Source organism: Rattus norvegicus, chromosome 13, assembly GCF_036323735.1.
Source record: "Rattus norvegicus strain BN/NHsdMcwi chromosome 13, GRCr8, whole genome shotgun sequence".
NCBI classification, from domain to species: Eukaryota; Metazoa; Chordata; class Mammalia; order Rodentia; family Muridae; genus Rattus; species Rattus norvegicus.
In genome coordinates this window covers 23,102,062-23,114,067 of record NC_086031.1, presented here as the reverse complement: position 1 = coordinate 23,114,067, position 12,006 = coordinate 23,102,062, and the positions used below count along the sequence as shown (strand labels likewise).

The 12,006-nt window shown below is 42.7% G+C and overlaps 1 long non-coding RNA gene across 2 annotated transcripts; it reads left to right on the top strand.

Annotated features, from left to right (window-relative positions):
* Window positions 1-767: 767 nt before the first annotated feature.
* Window positions 768-9,392, top strand: LOC108352518 (uncharacterized). Of its 2 annotated transcripts, XR_010056966.1 has the most exons (4): window positions 768-1,199; window positions 6,661-6,743; window positions 7,340-7,504; window positions 8,392-9,392. It is a non-coding gene; the product is annotated as an uncharacterized LOC108352518 (long non-coding RNA). The 2 variants fall into 2 exon arrangements; XR_005492400.2 differs by lacking the exon at window positions 6,661-6,743 and having other exon boundaries at window positions 774-1,199.
* Window positions 9,393-12,006: the final 2,614 nt, after the last annotated feature.

Genomic DNA, 12,006 nt, shown 5'->3' with positions numbered 1-12,006 from the left:
GTTGGTCTTTTGTTACCGAAGTCATGAGCCAGGGTTTCCCACTGTGCTTCCCAGTTATTTTCTACCTGGAGACTTGGGTATATAAGTGGTGAATAAAGCTACAGGAGTCTCTCACTCTTCTTCCTCACTCTCTCTCACTCTTCCTTCCGTTCTTCCACTCTCTCTCTCTCTCTCTCTCTCTCTCTCTCTCTCTCTTCCTCTCCTAGTTTGACACGATAACCTGTGTGTGTGTGTGTGTGTGTGTGTGTGTGTGTGTGTGTGTTTCTTTCATCCTGTAGGCTTTCGCCCGATTCTCGGTACCGTGTCGGTGCTGGCGCCGACAGATCTTTTCTGGTGGCTCGCATTCCTATCATTGTGGTAGCTGCGGGTTGGGGAAGAGCAGTGGTTGTTCGGGGGTGGGGTGCTGCTGGAGTGGGAGGGAGATTCTCCCAGATGTGTCTGCTATTCTTTTGTTATTCGTTACTCACTTATATTTCCAGTTTGACTTGCACCTTCTTCTTACTTTGTCATTTTCTCCACTGCTGATAACTTTCTAGAAATTTCTAAAAGTCCAGTTCTGCTGGCTGGGACACAGATTAGAGACAGTGATTTTCTTGTTTTGGTTTGGCTTTGGTTTTCCCCTTCTGGGCCAGATCAAGTCTCCAAATTGAGAACTTCCGCTTATAATCACCACTCTTTTTTTGCCACAGGGAAGTTGGGGATTTCCAGTTTCATTAATAGGATAGTCTGGTCACAGGCTTATATTTCTGGCAGACAATAGTTTTAAACCCTCACTTATGTGAGATGACTGTCTGGTCCTTGGCCTCCAGAGGAATAGGCTCCCTGGTCTAGGCACCGGAAGCTTCATCCCCACCACCGGGGATTTTTTTCAAGTTGTTTCTGCTCTGTGGAGATTCTTTTAAAACCTGTTTTTTTTTTTTTTTTTTTTAAATCTTGGATTTCTTGGAAAATAGCTTGTCACCTTTTCCATGTGTGATGGTTTGCATATGCTCGGCCCAGGGAGTGGGACTATTAGAAGGTGTGGCTTTGTTGGAGGAAGTGTGTCACTGTGGAGACCCTCCTCCTAGCTGCCTGGGGATGTTCAGTCTGTTCCTGGCTTCCTTCTGGTGAAGATGTAGAACTCAGCTTTTCCTGCACCATGCCTGCCTGGATGCTGCCATGCTCCCATCTGGATGATAATGGACTGACCCTCTGAACCTGTAAGCCAGTCCCAATTAAATGTTGTCCTTTATAAAACTTACATTGGTCATGGTGTCTGTTCACAGAAATAAAACCCTAACTAAGACAGAAGTTGGTACCAGGGGCTAGGGTATTGCTGTGATAGGCCTGACCATGCTTTTGTTTGGAAGAATATGGATTTGGGAACTTTGGATTTGGAAAGCAGAATGCTTTAAATGAGACTTAATGGACTATTTTAGTAGGAATGCAGAAGTCTTTGTTACTGAGAGTGATTTGAATTGTGCAGGCCTGGCCCAAGAGGTTTCTGAGGGGAAGAATTTCAGTATGTGCTGTAAAGACTGCTTTTGTTGTATTTTGGTGAAGTATGTGGCTGCTTTTTGCCCTTGTCTGAAGAGTCTGCCTGAGGCTAAGGTGAAAAGACTCAGATTAATTGCATTGACAAAGGAAGTCTCAGAAACACCCATCATAGACTTTGTTCTCTGGTTAAGTCTCATGAAGAAGATTTTAATGAAAAGGGAAGTTGGAAAAGGAAAAATACAAAACATATGGTTCAAGTATTAAAGGGACACTGGGAAATGAAATGGTGCTGAATCCTGTGTTCAAGGATATTAAATTGAATTAAGGAAGTAATGACCTTGGGGCAAGTTCCCACCCAACTAAATTAAATCCAGGTGTGGTGGTACACACCTTTAATCCCAGGAGACAGGCACACAGATCTCTAAATTTAAGGTCAATCCAACAAGACCCAGGACAGCCAAGTTCAGGCAGTGAAGGAGTTAGAAAAGAGGAAGCTAGTGATAACCTAATAGAACAAGGGGGCCATGTTCCAGCTCCTGCAAGCAGCAGAACTCAGCAGCTTCAGCCATGTTTATATTTAAAAGGAGGAGACAATTGATGCTGGTTAGCTGGAGCTGATCAGCATCACTGGGGTGACATCTTCTGGGAAGTGTTTTTTGAGAGCTGTGTTCCAGAGATGACAAGGTTGTACCTTGTGCTGTGGCTAGACTTAGTAATGTGTAAAGAGTCACCCAGGTGGTACTGGTTTTGAAGACATGAAGGGGTCATGAAGAACAACTGAGGCTGGGCACTGTGAAAGGCAGTGGAAAGTCATTGGTGAAGGTGTGCCCTCAGTTGCAATTGATGGCCCAGGACTGAAGGGGTCATGCAAAGGAGTTGAGGCTTGGCACCATGAAGAGAGCCTAGGAGAGGCTATTGGTGAGGTCTAGATGCAATGGAAAACCCCAGTGTATTGGAGATGTCAGCACCATGGGATGATCACCAAGAACAACAGCAACAGTGTAGTGTGGATCAACCTGAAGTTAAACTGCTACAGAGGGCAGAGCTGGAGAAGTGAAGCCAGCCCCTTGGAGGATCATGTGTGGATCCCAGAAACAAGTTGTAACATTGAAGCTGCCTTGGAGACACAAAGATGTTAAAGATGCCAGGGCCAAGGGATATCTGCTGAGGAAAGCTGCTAACAGGGAGTGGAGTCAGCTCAGGAGAAAGAAATTTGTTGTAATCAAAAAAGATGACAAAGGAGTTGAAGATCTGAAGACCACTTTGACATCAGACATGGAGATGGCAGAGTGTGAAGTTTGCCCAGCGGGTCGCCTGTCTTAATTCGGGGATTACAGTTAAGTGATTAGATGGATCTTGGTAGAGACTTTGAACTTTGGACTTTTAACATTGTTGATACTGCAGTAGACTATGGGGACTTTGGAAGTTGAACTAAATGTACTTTTTTATTATGCTAAGTTTAGGTATGGCCTCCATAGACTCGTGTTTAAACAAGTCTATGGAAGGCAGGGAGTGGAGTGTGATGGTTTAAATATGCTTGGTCCAGGGAGTGACACTATTAGAAGGTGTGGCCTTGTTGGAGGAAGTGTGTCACTGTGGAGACCCTCCTCCTAGCTGCCTGAGGATGTTCAGTCTGTTCCTGGCTTTCAGATGTAAGACTCAGCTCCTTCTGCATCATGCCTGGCTAGATGCTGCCATGCTCCCACCTTGATGATAATAGACTGAACCTCTGAACCTGTAAGCCCAATTAAATGTTGTCCATTATAAAACTTACATTGGTCATGGTGTCAGTTCATAGCAATACAATTCTAACTAAGACACCATGTATAACCAGTCCTTCATCACAGATATCTCTGCTAAGATTTCATGGTGAAGGAGGAAGTTTCCAGAAAACTGGACTTTGGAGGCTAGACAGGCTGCCCCACGATTTAAAGCACTCGCTGTTTTTGCAGAGCATCTGGGCTCCATTTTCAGCACCCAGCTGTGGTCTGGGCTCTGTTGGAGAAACTGCAGCACCCAAGATGCTCAGCATGTTTGTTTTACAGAGTTGAAGAGAGAAGCAAAGTTATTGCGAACAGCTGAACTAAGGTGACGTGTTATAGACAGTAAGCACAGAGGCAGGGTTTATACTATTCTGCTGGATCAAGGGGGCAGGCTTAGCTGATCTTGGTGGAAACAATCCCTGTAGGGGAGTGGTCTTGAGAGTTCCTGGAGTGGCTGGGAAAGGACAATGGTGGACCTCTTCTGCACACACCCTCACCTCAGGGCCGGCTCATGTCACAACGCACCTCTCAGGTCTTTATTCAGTTAGGGAAAATTATTTTCCAACTTGTGCATCTTTCTGCATAAGCATTTTCCCCTTTAGCTTAGGACTTAAAGATTTATGATGACAATTCTTACTGCTGTTAGACATTTTAAATGAAAGAAAATTCTCATTCTGTGCACTCAAGCAAATGACTTAATCAATTTCTCCTTGACTTACACAGAGGAAATCTGAAGTTCATGCTTTAGAAAGCTTTATGTAAGACTTTTTTTTCTCCCACACTGCACATCAAACTGACTTCTTATTCAACAGAATAACGTTGCGATAATGAAGATGAGTCTCTGAAGCATTGTGTGAAGACAAAAAGAAATTCAGCTTATATAATCAGAAAGGGGAAAGTGTTCAAGTGACTTTTGTCAATGGATGCAAAAGGCGACTGCATCACCCTGCTTCCTTATTGGCGAGGGGCGGAGGGGAGGGGGTGGGGGAAGGGGAGGAGGAGAAAGGAGCTTGATTGCTGGTGTTGTCCTTTTAAGTGTGTCTTGAAGTAAACTGAGATCGTGGTAGGTGGTCTTTCTATTATTTTCTTTCTGTTCTTTGAGTTATTTAGGGTTTGACTCTGGTGAATCTCGGCTTTTCCATTTGTGGATGATGTGGGAAGAAATTAGGAAATCTGGAATGAGTAGTCAGGGGTGGCCTCACCCATGAAGGAGGAAGGCATCTTCTGTATCACTGCAGATCATGTTGGCAATGCAGGTGCCCGGACCCCTCCAGACCACTAGACTGTGCCTGTTAATGAACTCCCTATTAAACTGTGTGGAGCTCTGCTTCCAGAGCCATTCGAGATCAGAGCTCTGTCAAACAGATAGGAGAGAGTGTACTCCCCAAGGTCATAGGTCACAGGCTTACAATAGAACCAGCTGCACTTACAGCAGCCTTGTCCTACTTTGGGCTTACAGCGTTCATAATTATAATTTACCCATCACTAAGTTCTTATTTTCTTTATTTATGTTGATGAGTCAACATTGTGGGATGTTTATTTTGGTTTCTAACATAATGTTTGACTTTGTTTATTTTCTTTGATGTGTATTTTCTACTTCATTAATGTCTGCTTTTACTACTATTCTTTTCTCTTTCTGACTTTATTCTGCTATTTGTCCTAATTCTTTAAGCATGTTAAGCTCCTCTTTCCTAATATAAACACACAGGATTACGAGTCATTTCCTAAGAACCACTATAGCTATATCTGACAAATTTTGACACATAATTTTGAGTTTTCATTTAGTTCCTAATATTTCCCAGTGTCTACTGTGACTCTGTGTTTAATACAAGGACAGACTTAACATTTCATAGACATTTTCAGACCTATGATGTCTGATAGATATCCCTTTTGTTTCTAACTGAAATGAACTATAACCAGATATCATGGTTCTAATACTGTGATTCTTTATATATTTGTCAAAGCAGGCAGATTAAAATTCTCTAAGATTTACTTACTCAAAATTTCACACATGCATATAACGTGTTCTCACCATTCCCCCTTACATCCCCTCAAATTCTTCTCTATCCCCACCATCACTTTCCTCCCAACTTTTTATGTTCTCTCTGTAGGTCTCCCTGTCTCTCCTGTCTCTGTGTCTCTGTGTCTGTGTCTGTCTCTGTCTCTGTCTCTCTCTCTCTCTCACACACACACACACACACACACACACACCACACACCCAGGAGATTGCAGAGATGGCTCAGTGATTAAGAAAGAGCTTTGACTGTTTGGCTGTTTTGTAGAGGACCAGAGTTTGATTTCCGGCATCCACACGATGGCTCACAACCATCCATATCCTAGGTTTCAGATGATCTGACGTTCTCTTATGGCCTGTGCAGGCACCAGGCATGCATGTACACGGTGCAAAGACACACAGACAAAACCCATACACATAAAGTAAACAAACAACCCCCCCACTGAGTCCACTTAGTGGTGCCTGTATGTGCATGCACATAGGACCATCTAATGGAGCATGGGTAGCCTGTCAGGAGTCACATTCCTAAAGAAAAATGACTCCAAAGGTGGTCTGATAAGATATAAGGTGTTATTTCAATACTTTTGTCTCTCTTGAGGCTTCCTTTGTGACTGAGTATACGGTCAATTTTGGATAAGGTTCATGAGATGCTGAGAAGAATGTGTATTCTTTTGTGTTTGGGTAAATGTTCTGTTGATATCTGCTAGGTCCATTTGATTTATAACATGTGTTGGTTTTCTTATTTCTCCATTTGGTTTCTGTCTCCATGACCTGTCATTTGGTGAGAGTGCAGTGTGAAGTCTCCCACTATTAATGTGTAAGGTGTGATGTATAATTTTTGTAATGTTTCCACCTTTTTGAATGTGGGTACCCTTGCATTTTGGGGCAAAGATGTTCAGAATTGAGATGTCATCTTGGTGGATCTTTCTTTTGATGACTATGAATGTCCTTCCCCAAATCTTTTGATTAATTTTGGTTGAAAGTCTATAACACAATTTTTTAAAAAAGCAAACAAAAAATGGTGTACAGAGCTAAGCTGAGAATTCTCAGAGGAGGACTCTTTAATGGCCGAGAAGCACCTAAAGAAATGTTCAACATCCTTAGTCTTCGGAAAATGCAAATCAAAATGACTCTAAGAGCTCATCTTACACCTGTGAGAATGGCTAAGATAAAAACCTCAAGTGACAGCACGTGCACGTGGAGCAGGGAGCATTCCTCCATTGCTGGCTGGAGTGCGAGCTGTACAGCCACTTTGAAAATCAATTTGTCAGTCTCTCAGAAAACTGGGAATAGGTCTATCTCAAGACCCAACTATATTATTCCTGGGATTATACCCAGAAGATGCTCTGCTATATCACAGGACATTTGCTCAATTATGTTCATAGTAGTTTTGTTTGCAATATCCAGAAACTGGAAACAACCTAGATGTCCTTCAACTGAAGAATGGATAAAGAAAATATACACAATGGAATACTACATGAAATTTGCAGGTAAACGGATAGAACTAAAAAATATCATCCTGAGTGAGGTAATCTAGACCCAGAAAGACATGCGTGGTACGTACGCACTGGTAAGCGGACATTAGCCATCAGGATGACCATGCTACTTTCCACAGACCCAAAGCAACATGACTGAATCTCACTAAGGGAAAATAAACTAGACATCAGAGGTGGGGTGGGGGGAACTGGGTGGGAGAGAAGATTGGCAGGGGATTGGAGTAGGACTCAGGTGTGGGGAGAGTAGGGGGAGGGCAGGGAGAGAAAACAGACACCAGTGGACTAGCCAGAAGCAGGGGTGGGGGGTGTTCCGGGAGTCTATGGGGGTGAGCCTAGCTGAGAATCCTAGCCTCATGGGATATGGAGCCTGAAGTGGCCACCTCCTGTAGCCAGGTGGGACTTCCAGTGGATGGAGAGAGACACCAACCCACACACAAACTTTCCACCCAAAACTTGCCTACAAGACGTACAGGGATAAAGATGGAGCAGATTCATAGAATGGCCAACCAGTGACTGCCCCAGTGGCCGACCCATCCCGTGGTTGAGAGGCAACCTCTGCCACTGTTAATGATACTCTTCTGTGCTTACAGACAGGAGCCTAGCAAACTGTCTTCTGAGAAGCTTCACCCAGCAGCTATGGAAACAGATGCAAAGACCCACAGCCAAACATTAGGCAGAGCTCAGAGAGTCTTGTGGAAAAGTGAAAGAATTAATGAAGTCAGAGGGATCAAGGATGCTACAAGAAGACCTACAGGGTAAGCTAACCTGGGCCCATAGTGGCTCCTAGAGACTGAACCACCAGCCAAAGAGGATGCATGGGCTGGACCTGGGCCTCCTACACACTTATAACAGATGTGCAAATTAGTCTTCATGTATCCCCTAACAAGGAAAGCAGAGGCTGTCTTTAATTTTGTTGCCTACCTTTGAATCCCTTTCCCTTAGTTGTGCTGCCTTGTCTGGCCTCTGTGGAAGAGGATGTGCCTAGATCTACTGTGACTGGATGTGCCAGGGTGGTTGTAACCATGGGGGTACCCCTTAAAAATGGGGATGGAGGAATAAAGGGAAGGGGGTATAAGCGTGGGACTGGAAAGAGAAGAGTGAGGGGGCTGTGACTGGGATGTAAAGTAGATAGACAGATAGATAGATAGATAGATAGATAGATAGATAGATAGATAGATAGATAAAAATGAAAAATGGCTCTTTCCCATTGTCCATCAATTTGTAGCAGCTTCTCAGATAGGGACGTGATATCATGACTCTCAATATCCATGCTGGGATTTGGGCTAGCTTGTTCTTATGCAAATCTTGTGTATGTAATCCCAGCCACTGGAGATTAATGTTAGCAATGACCCTATTATGTTCAGAAAATATTCTGTTGCTGAAGATGTCTACTGCTTCTGGGTCTTACACTCTTCCTACACCCTACTCCATGATGATCCCTGAGCCCTTGTGGGATATATACATCCTAATTAGAGCTGAATATGACTAGCTTTTCATATAAATTTCTATTTGAAAAAGAAACTTCTCTAATGAAGGTTGAGAGATACACTAGTCTATATATATAAGAATATATAATTATATATAAGGATAAGAATTTAGGGGACAATTCAATACTGTTTTTTTGGGGGGTTCTTTTTTTCAGAGCTGGGGACCGAACCCAGGGCCTTGCGCTTCCTAGGTAAGCACTCTACCACTGAGCTAAATCCCCAGCCCCCAATACTGTTTTTTTTAACTGAATAGTAATATTAGGTTCTTAGTAGCCAAGCCTGTGTAGTAGCCAGTCACCAGTTTTGACCCAGCTAACACTACAAGGCATACTGAGAAGGCTTTAAGTTGAATCAGAAAGTAACCATTTGCTCCTACAACACATCTCTACTTCATTAGTGGTCATATCTTGTCAGGTCAGTTGTTCTTGTAACTATTTTTGACACTCTGTTATGTACTAGATATTGTCAAGTTTAGAACTGTTACATATTTTGGGAAAATTGATTGTTTTGTTTTTCATTATGTCTGGATTCTTAACTCTAGTAATGTTTTTTTGCCTTAGTTTACTTTGTCTGATGATAGGAAGCTGCTCTTGATTTCTCTGGTTAGTATTTCCCTGTACATGATTTTTTTGTTTTAAACTCTTTGACTCTTGCTCTTCCTGTGCGCCCATATTTAAGAAATGCGGGGGCAGGTAAGACACCTCTGCACATAGATGCACTCACCTTAATGTCTGGTGACCTGAATCTGATGCTGAGAAACAAGGAAAGGGAAAAGAGGAAGCCTGACTCTTCCCAACGTCACAGCTATGGTTCCCTGCACAAGTCATGCACAAGGCCAAGCTGATCAACATTTCCGCATCAATGCTGACCAGCCAACAAACTGTAGGCAGTGGATGCTGCTGGGAGAGGAACGTGAGGTTTCTTCAAAGGTGTGGTCCTTGACAAGTCAACCATGTTCCTGTGAATGGCCCCACACCCATGTGCATTCGAGAAACACAGATCAGACTCGGTGGTGATAAAAGTTACAATAAGCAGACATTAATCTGGGCATCTGTGTGTCTGGAGGATTTATGGAGAAGAGTGATGGTGAGCATAATCAAAGCACCCTGTGCTATATGAAGGTCTCAAAAGAATAAATAAACGGTATGTTAAAAAAGAAAACTACTATGTTGTATATTAACATCAAAGATTCATAAACGATATTTTTCCATTGTAGGTTGGTAGTGACTCCCACACTCGAGTCATTCCAGCATGTTCTGGCTCCTGCTGCTGTGAATGAAGGGGTGGAGGCCAGCATTGACCAAGGCGTTGAGCATGGTCGTTATCTTCAGCGCTGTTGCTTCTACAGCTATGTGCTCTCCCCTGTCATCACTTAAATGCACTGTGATGGAGCTAGGGTCCATATATTTCAAGTCTGCAAAAAATGTATCACAATAATTTTAACACAACTTACTCTCTGTTTTCTATTTCTGAGCTCTGGTTGAACACACAATGGAATTCTGACCCCTTTTTATCATTTTTTAATCTTTTTTCATATTTTTTAAGTTTATTCGTCTAAGCTACATTCAGATCATCTTCCAGTTCAGAAAGTCTCATGTCAGCTCTGCCTACTAGTCAACCTGTCTTTTAAAAAATAGAATTGCTGTAAATTTTCATCTTCTACGGGTTTGGATTTATTTGAAAATCTTGTGCCGTGTTCACATTTTCAGGCTTCCCTTTCGTTTTGAAAAACACATTAGTTGTGGAACGTATGTATTCTTTCTGAGAAAATATGGAGACATTTACAAAGGCCGAGTCTGTCTGCTGCTTCTGTCTTCCCACTCACTGTCTGCTGCTTCTGCGTCTTCCCGCTCATACTGCGTTGTCTCGTGGTGGTTTTTCTAAATTTTAAGATGCATGCATACTGCATCGTCTTCATCTGTATGGATCTACAGATGTCCAGGTTGGATTACGGTGTTCTTCTAGAGGTCAGTGGTTCCTCATGACATGAGAGCTACTAAACTGGAGACTTTAGTCTAGCTGCTACTGAATGTTTCCTGTAGCCCACTACTAGTTACCTGAGATAATTATCTTGTGGTAATTATGATATCTCATAGGATCTGGGTTCTGGTTACAGAATTTCAGAGATTCTTTTTCTTTCTTCACCTGGCCCCAGACTGTGAGGAGACAGACATTGCTAGGAATTTCTGTACCCTATTCTTGTCTTCATTCTTATGTAGTCAGGTCTGAGCTATTAACACCGATGGCCCTTCTTTCCCTGGCGTGTGGGTGTGGGCTCAACTCATGCCCCTCACACAGTGTACCTGTCAGAGCGGAGGTTCAAGCCCATACCTTGGGTGCAAAGCTGGCTTTGAAATTTGCTAGTCCCATGGTTCTTGCTTTCATTTACTTTTGGTTTTGATGATTTCCACATTTACAGTAATTATTTTAAAATATGACTTACATTTTTATTAGAAAACAATATAATCACACTTTATAAGAACAGTGTGTCATAAGCAGATGAAATTCACTGCAGGAGTGAAGATGGTTGTGTTGGTCAGGGTTCTCTAGAGGAACAGAATGTGTAGACTAAATCTCCTTATATAGGAAGGGGATTGATTAGAGTGACTTACAGGCTGTCGTCCAGCTAGTGCAGCGATGGCTGTCTGCCAATGGAAGGGTCCAAGAATCCAGTAGGTGTTCAGTTTGCAAAGCTGGATGTCCCATCTGGTCTTCAGTACATTCAGATCTCAAAGAGGTGGGCTCCAATGCCAGCGAAAGAATTCATGTGCAGGAAGAGCAATCAAACAGAGGGCAAACTTCCTTCTTTCATCGTTCATTTCAGCATCAGTAACCGTGGCCCAGAGTACAGGTGGATTTTCCCACTGAGAATAGCCAGTCCTAAAGTAGGACTTAAATTATGTCATTAAGAAAAAGTCCCTCACATGTGTACCCAGATACATGGGCTTTAGTTATGTACAGATGTAGTCAGGTTGACAGCCAAGAATAGCCAGCACAATGATTCATAGAAAATCTACTAATATAATCCACCATAGTAAAACCAAATTAGTAATCTTTAAAGTATTTTCCATTTCCTTATCATATTATGTGTATAGGTGTCTTGTCTGAATGAGTGTCTGTGTACCATGTGTGTGGCCTGATAGCCACTGAGGTCAGAAAAGGCTATCCGATTCCTTGGAACTAGAATTACAGATGGTCATGAACTGCTATGTGGGTGCTGAGAACCGAACTCTGGTAAAGAACTGTACTGCCTTAACCCTTGAGCCATCTCTTTGGCTGAAGTCTTTTTTTTTAAAACTTGTGTTAGTTCATTGAGAGTTTTGTTCAGTGTGCTTTGATCAATCACCACCTCTCCTCCACCTCATTCAGATGCCCTCACTGTCTACCCACCAACACTGCATTCTGTGACTCAAGCACTCCTGCATGTGCCACTAGAGCTCATCTTGCTCACCAGAGGCTATCCTCTAGAGAAATCTGTCTCTCCCTCTCTAGTAGCTAAAAATTACAGCTTGTATTTTTTATTACTATTCTTTATTCCAGTCAGAAGGGCTCTTCAGGGTACCTAACTGTCATATTGCTACAGGGGTTGTAGTGGGTGTTGTTGAAGAAAAATGGAATTTAAGGGAGGCCACCATGACTTCTACATCCAGAGCACTTTCACAGGTTGATGGGTGATGTTACTGTCAGTCCATTCAGGTTAAGATTGTAACAGCAATTATGCAGTAAGCGGGTAGAATTATTTGTAGTATCAATTATAAAAGTCATCTCAA